The sequence below is a fragment of the Oncorhynchus keta genome, chromosome 6, assembly GCF_023373465.1.
Source record: "Oncorhynchus keta strain PuntledgeMale-10-30-2019 chromosome 6, Oket_V2, whole genome shotgun sequence".
Lineage (NCBI taxonomy): Eukaryota > Metazoa > Chordata > Actinopteri > Salmoniformes > Salmonidae > Oncorhynchus > Oncorhynchus keta.
Genome location: NC_068426.1, coordinates 6,825,712 through 6,833,211, shown reverse-complemented (window position 1 = coordinate 6,833,211; position 7,500 = coordinate 6,825,712). Strand labels below are relative to the sequence as shown.

Here is a 7,500-nt window from a genome sequence, read left to right as displayed (position 1 = left end):
ACATTCTAGTACTGTCCACATGCTAGTACTGTCCACATTCTAGTACTGTCCACATCCTAGTACTGTCCACATCCTAGTACTGCCCACATCCTAGTACTGTCCACATCCCTGTACTGTCCACATCCCTGTACTGTCCACATCCCTGTACTGTCCACATCCCTGTACTGTCCACATGCTAGTACTGTCCACATTCTAGTACTGTCCACATGCTAGTACTGTCCACATGCTAGTACTGTCCACATCCCAGTACTGTCCACATCCTAGTACTGTCCACATCCCAGTACTGTCCACATCCCAGTACTGTCCACATCCTAGTACTGTCCACATCCTAGTACTGTCCACATCCTTGTACTGTCCACATCCCAGTACTGTCCACATCCTAGTACTGTCCACATCCTAGTACTGTCCACATCCTAGTACTGTCCACATCCTTGTACTGTCCACATCCCAGTACTGTCCACATCCCAGTACTGTCCACATCCTAGTACTGTCCACATCCTAGTACTGTCCACATCCTAGTACTGTCCACATCCTTGTACTGTCCACATCCCAGTACTGTCCACATCCTAGTACTGTCCACATCCTAGTACTGTCCACATCCTAGTACTGTCCACATCCTTGTACTGTCCACATCCTAGTACTGTCCACATCCTAGTACTGTCCACATCCTAGTACTGTCCACATCCTAGTACTGTCCACATCCTTGTACTGTCCACATCCTAGTACTGTCCACATCCTAGTACTGTCCACATCCTAGTACTGTCCACATCCTAGTACTGTCCACATCCTAGTACTGTCCACATCCTTGTACTGTCCACATCCTAGTACTGTCCACATCCTAGTACTGTCCACATCCTAGTACTGTCCACATGCTAGTACTGTCCACATCCCAGTACTGTCCACATCCTAGTACTGTCCACATCCTAGTACTGTCCACATCCTAGTACTGTCCACATCCTTGTACTGTCCACATCCCAGTACTGTCCAGAACATAGTACTGTCCACATGCTAGTACTGTCCACATCCTAGTACTGTCCACATCCTAGTACTGTCCAGAACATAGTACTGTCCACATGCTAGTACTGTCCACATCCTAGTACTGTCCACATCCTAGTACTGTCCACATGCTAGTACTGTCCACATCCTAGTACTGTCCACATGCTAGTACTGTCCACATGCTAGTACTGTCCTGATCATAGTACTGTCCTGATCATAGTACTGTCCTGATCATAGAACTGTCCTGATCATAGTACTGTCCTGATCATAGTACTGTCCTGATCATAGAACTGTCCTGATCATAGTACTGTCCTGATCATAGAACTGTCCAGAACATAGAACTGTCCTGATCATAGTACTGTCCTGATCATAGAACTGTCCTGATCATAGAACTGTCCTGATCATAGAACTGTCCTGATCATAGTACTGTCCTGATCATAGTACTGTCCACATCCCAGTACTGCCCACATCCTAGTACTGTCCACATCCTAGTACTGTCCACATCCTAGTACTGTCCACATCCCAGTACTGCCCACATCCTAGTACTGTCCACATCCTAGTACTGTCCACATCCTAGTACTGTCCAGAACATAGTACTGTCCACATGCTAGTACTGTCCACATCCTAGTACTGTCCACATCCTAGTACTGTCCACATGCTAGTACTGTCCACATCCTAGTACTGTCCACATGCTAGTACTGTCCACATCCTAGTACTGTCCACATGCTAGTACTGTCCTAATGCTAGTACTGTCCTGATCATAGAACTGTCCTGATCATAGTACTGTCCTGATCATAGTACTGTCCTGATCATAGAACTGTCCTCATCATAGTACTGTCCTGATCATAGTACTGTCCTAATCATAGAACTGTCCTGATCATAGTACTGTCCTGATCATAGAACTGTCCTGATCATAGAACTGTCCTGATCATAGAACTGTCCTGATCATAGTACTGTCCTGATCATAGTACTGTCCACATCATAGTACTGTCCACATCCCAGTACTGTCCACATCCCAGTACTGCCCACATCCTAGTACTGCCCACATCCCTGTACTGTCCACATGCTAGTACTGTCCACATCCCTGTACTGTCCACATGCTAGTACTGTCCACATCCCAGTACTGTCCACATCCCAGTACTGCCCACATCATAGTACTGTCCACATCCTAGTACTGTCCACATGCTAGTACTGTCCACATGCTAGTACTGTCCACATCCCTGTACTGTCCACATGCTAGTACTGTCCACATCCCAGTACTGCCCACATGCTAGTACTGTCCACATGCTAGTACTGCCCACATCCTAGTACTGTCCACATCCCAGTACTGCCCACATCCTAGTACTGTCCACATGCTAGTACTGTCCACATCCTAGTACTGTCCACATCCCAGTACTGCCCACATCATAGTACTGTCCACATCCTAGTACTGTCCACATCCTAGTACTGTCCACATCCCAGTACTGCCCACATCCTAGTACTGTCCACATCCCAGTACTGCCCACATCCTAGTACTGTCCACATCCTAGTACTGTCCACATCCTAGTACTGTCCACATCCTAGTACTGTCCACATCCTAGTACTGTCCACATCATAGTACTGTCCACATCCCAGTACTGTCCACATCATAGTACTGTCCACATCCCAGTACTGTCCACATCCCTGTACTGTCCACATGCTAGTACTGTCCACATCCCTGTACTGCCCACATGCTAGTACTGTCCACATCCCTGTACTGTCCACATCCTAGTACTGTCCACATCATAGTACTGTCCACATCATAGTACTGTCCACATCCCTGTACTGCCCACATCCCAGTACTGTCCACATCCCTGTACTGTCCACATGCTAGTACTGTCCACATCCCTGTACTGCCCACATGCTAGTACTGTCCACATCCCTGTACTGTCCACATGCTAGTACTGTCCACATCCCTGTACTGCCCACATGCTAGTACTGTCCACATCCCTGTACTGTCCACATGCTAGTACTGTCCACATGCTAGTACTGTCCACATCCCTGTACTGCCCACATGCTAGTACTGTCCACATCCCTGTACTGCCCACATGCTAGTACTGTCCACATCCCTGTACTGTCCACATGCTAGTACTGTCCACATCCCTGTACTGCCCACATGCTAGTACTGTCCACATCCCTGTACTGCCCACATGCTAGTATTGTCCACATCCCTGTACTGCCCACATGCTAGTACTGTCCACATCCCTGTACTGTCCACATGCTAGTACTGTCCACATCCCTGTACTGCCCACATGCTAGTACTGTCCACATCCCTGTACTGTCCACATGCTAGTACTGCCCACATCCTAGTACTGTCCACATCCCAGTACTGCCCACATGCTAGTACTGTCCACATCCCTGTACTGTCCACATGCTAGTACTGTCCACATCCCTGTACTGCCCACATGCTAGTACTGTCCACATCCCTGTACTGTCCACATGCTAGTACTGTCCACATCCCTGTACTGCCCACATGCTAGTACTGTCCACATCCCTGTACTGTCCACATGCTAGTACTGTCCACATCCCTGTACTGCCCACATGCTAGTACTGTCCACATCCCTGTACTGCCCACATGCTAGTACTGTCCACATCCCTGTACTGTCCACATGCTAGTACTGTCCACATCCCAGTACTGTCCACATCCTAGTACTGTCCACATCCTAGTACTGTCCACATCCCTGTACTGCCCACATCCTAGTACTGTCCACATGCTAGTACTGTCCACATCCCTGTACTGTCCACATGCTAGTACTGTCCACATCCCTGTACTGCCCACATCCTAGTACTGTCCACATCCTAGTACTGTCCACATCCCTGTACTGCCCACATCCTAGTACTGTCCACATCCTAGTACTGTCCACATCCCTGTACTGCCCACATCCTAGTACTGTCCACATGCTAGTACTGTCCACATCCTAGTACTGTCCACATGCTAGTACTGTCCACATCCCTGTACTGTCCACATGCTAGTACTGTCCACATCCCTGTACTGTCCACATCCCTGTACTGCCCACATGCTAGTACTGTCCACATCCCAGTACTGCCCACATGCTAGTACTGTCCACATCCCAGTACTGTCCACATGCTAGTACTGTCCACATGCTAGTACTGTCCACATCCCAGTACTGTCCACATCCTAGTACTGCCCACATCCCTGTACTGTCCACATCCCTGTACTGTCCACATCATAGTACTGTCCACATCCCTGTACTGTCCACATCCCTGTACTGTCCACATTCCAGTACTGTCCACATCATAGTACTGTCCACATCATAGTACTGTCCACATCATAGTACTGTCCACATCCCAGTACTGTCCACATCCCTGTACTGTCCACATCCCAGTACTGTCCACATCATAGTACTGTCCACATCATAGTACTGTCCACATCCTAGTACTGTCCACATCCCAGTACTGCCCACATCCCTGTACTGTCCACATCCCTGTACTGTCCACATCATAGTACTGTCCACATCCCTGTACTGTCCACATCCCTGTACTGTCCACATCCCAGTACTGTCCACATCATAGTACTGTCCACATCATAGTACTGTCCACATCATAGTACTGTCCACATCCTAGTACTGTCCACATGCTAGTACTGTCCACATCCCTGTACTGCCCACATCCTAGTACTGTCCACATCCTAGTACTGTCCACATCCCTGTACTGCCCACATCCTAGTACTGTCCACATGCTAGTACTGTCCACATCCTAGTACTGTCCACATGCTAGTACTGTCCACATCCCTGTACTGTCCACATGCTAGTACTGTCCACATCCCTGTACTGTCCACATCCCTGTACTGTCCACATGCTAGTACTGTCCACATCCCAGTACTGTCCACATGCTAGTACTGTCCACATCCCAGTACTGCCCACATGCTAGTACTGTCCACATCCTAGTACTGTCCACATCCCTGTACTGCCCACATGCTAGTACTGTCCACATCCCAGTACTGCCCACATCCCAGTACTGTCCACATCCCTGTACTGTCCACATGCTAGTACTGTCCACATCCCAGTACTGTCCACATGCTAGTACTGTCCACATCCCAGTACTGCCCACATGCTAGTACTGTCCACATCCTAGTACTGTCCACATCCCTGTACTGTCCACATCCTAGTACTGTCCACATCCCTGTACTGCCCACATCCTAGTACTGTCCACATCCCTGTACTGCCCACATGCTAGTACTGTCCACATCCCTGTACTGTCCACATGCTAGTACTGCCCACATCCCAGTACTGCCCACATCCCTGTACTGTCCACATCATAGTACTGTCCACATCCCTGTACTGTCCACATGCTAGTACTGCCCACATCCCAGTACTGCCCACATCCCTGTACTGTCCACATCCTAGTACTGTCCACATCCCTGTACTGTCCACATCCCTGTACTGTCCACATCCTAGTACTGTCCACATCCCAGTACTGTCCACATCCTAGTACTGTCCACATCCCTGTACTGTCCACATCCCTGTACTGTCCACATCCTAGTACTGTCCACATCCCTGTACTGTCCACATCCTAGTACTGCCCACATCCCAGTACTGCCCACATCCCTGTACTGTCCACATCCTAGTACTGTCCACATCCCTGTACTGCCCACATGCTAGTACTGTCCACATCCCAGTACTGCCCACATGCTAGTACTGTCCACATCCCTGTACTGCCCACATCCCTGTACTGTCCACATCCCTGTTCTGTCCACATCCCTGTACTGTCCACATCCTAGTACTGTCCACATCCCTGTACTGCCCACATGCTAGTACTGTCCACATCCTAGTACTGCCCACATCCCTGTACTGCCCACATGCTAGTACTGTCCACATCCCTGTACTGCCCACATCCCTGTACTGTCCACATCATAGTACTGTCCACATCCCAGTACTGCCCACATGCTAGTACTGTCCACATGCTAGTACTGTCCACATCCCTGTACTGTCCACATGCTAGTACTGTCCACATCCTAGTACTGTCCACATCCCTGTACTGTCCACATCCCTGTACTGTCCACATCCCTGTACTGTCCACATCCCTGTACTGTCCACATGCTAGTACTGTCCACATCCCAGTACTGCCCACATGCTAGTACTGTCCACATCCCTGTACTGCCCACATGCTAGTACTGTCCACATCCCAGTACTGTCCACATGCTAGTACTGTCCACATCATAGTACTGTCCACATCCTAGTACTGTCCACATCCCTGTACTGCCCACATGCTAGTACTGTCCACATCCCAGTACTGTCCACATGCTAGTACTGTCCACATCATAGTACTGTCCACATCATAGTACTGTCCACATCCCAGTACTGTCCACATGCTAGTACTGTCCACATCATAGTACTGTCCACATCCCAGTACTGCCCACATGCTAGTACTGTCCACATCATAGTACTGTCCACATGCTAGTACTGTCCACATCCTAGTACTGTCCACATCCCAGTACTGCCCACATGCTAGTACTGTCCACATCCTAGTACTGTCCACATGCTAGTACTGTCCACATCCCAGTACTGTCCACATCCTAGTACTGTCCACATCCCTGTACTGCCCACATGCTAGTACTGTCCACATCCCAGTACTGCCCACATGCTAGTACTGTCCACATCCCAGTACTGTCCACATGTTAGTACTGTCCACATCCCTGTACTGTCCACATCCTAGTACTGTCCACATCCCTGTACTGCCCACATGCTAGTACTGTCCACATCCCTGTACTGTCCACATGCTAGTACTGTCCACATCCCAGTACTGTCCACATGCTAGTACTGTCCACATCCCAGTACTGTCCACATGCTAGTACTGTCCACATCCCTGTACTGTCCACATGCTAGTACTGTCCACATCCCTGTACTGTCCACATCCTAGTACTGTCCACATCCCTGTACTGTCCACATCCCTGTACTGTCCACATCCTAGTACTGTCCACATCCCTGTACTGTCCACATGCTAGTACTGTCCACATCCCTGTACTGTCCACATCCTAGTACTGTCCACATCCCAGTACTGCCCACATGCTAGTACTGTCCACATCCTAGTACTGTCCACATCCTAGTACTGTCCACATGCTAGTACTGTCCACATCCCAGTACTGTCCACATCCCAGTACTGCCCACATGCTAGTACTGTCCACATCCTAGTACTGTCCACATCCTAGTACTGTCCACATCCCTGTACTGCCCACATGCTAGTACTGTCCACATCCCAGTACTGTCCACATGCTAGTACTGTCCACATGCTAGTACTGTCCACATCCCTGTACTGCCCACATGCTAGTACTGTCCACATCCCAGTACTGTCCACATGCTAGTACTGTCCACATCCTAGTACTGTCCACATGCTAGTACTGTCCACATCCCTGTACTGCCCACATGCTAGTACTGTCCACATCCCAGTACTGTCCACATCCTAGTACTGTCCACATCCCAGTACTGCCCACATGCTAGTACTGTCCACATGCTAGTACTGTCCACA

At 49.3% G+C, this 7,500-nt stretch overlaps 1 protein-coding gene across 1 annotated transcript in view; it reads left to right on the top strand.

Annotated features, from left to right (window-relative positions):
- nbeaa (neurobeachin a) overlaps positions 1 to 7,500 on the top strand; it is a 328,032-nt gene that overhangs the window by 169,791 nt on the left and 150,741 nt on the right.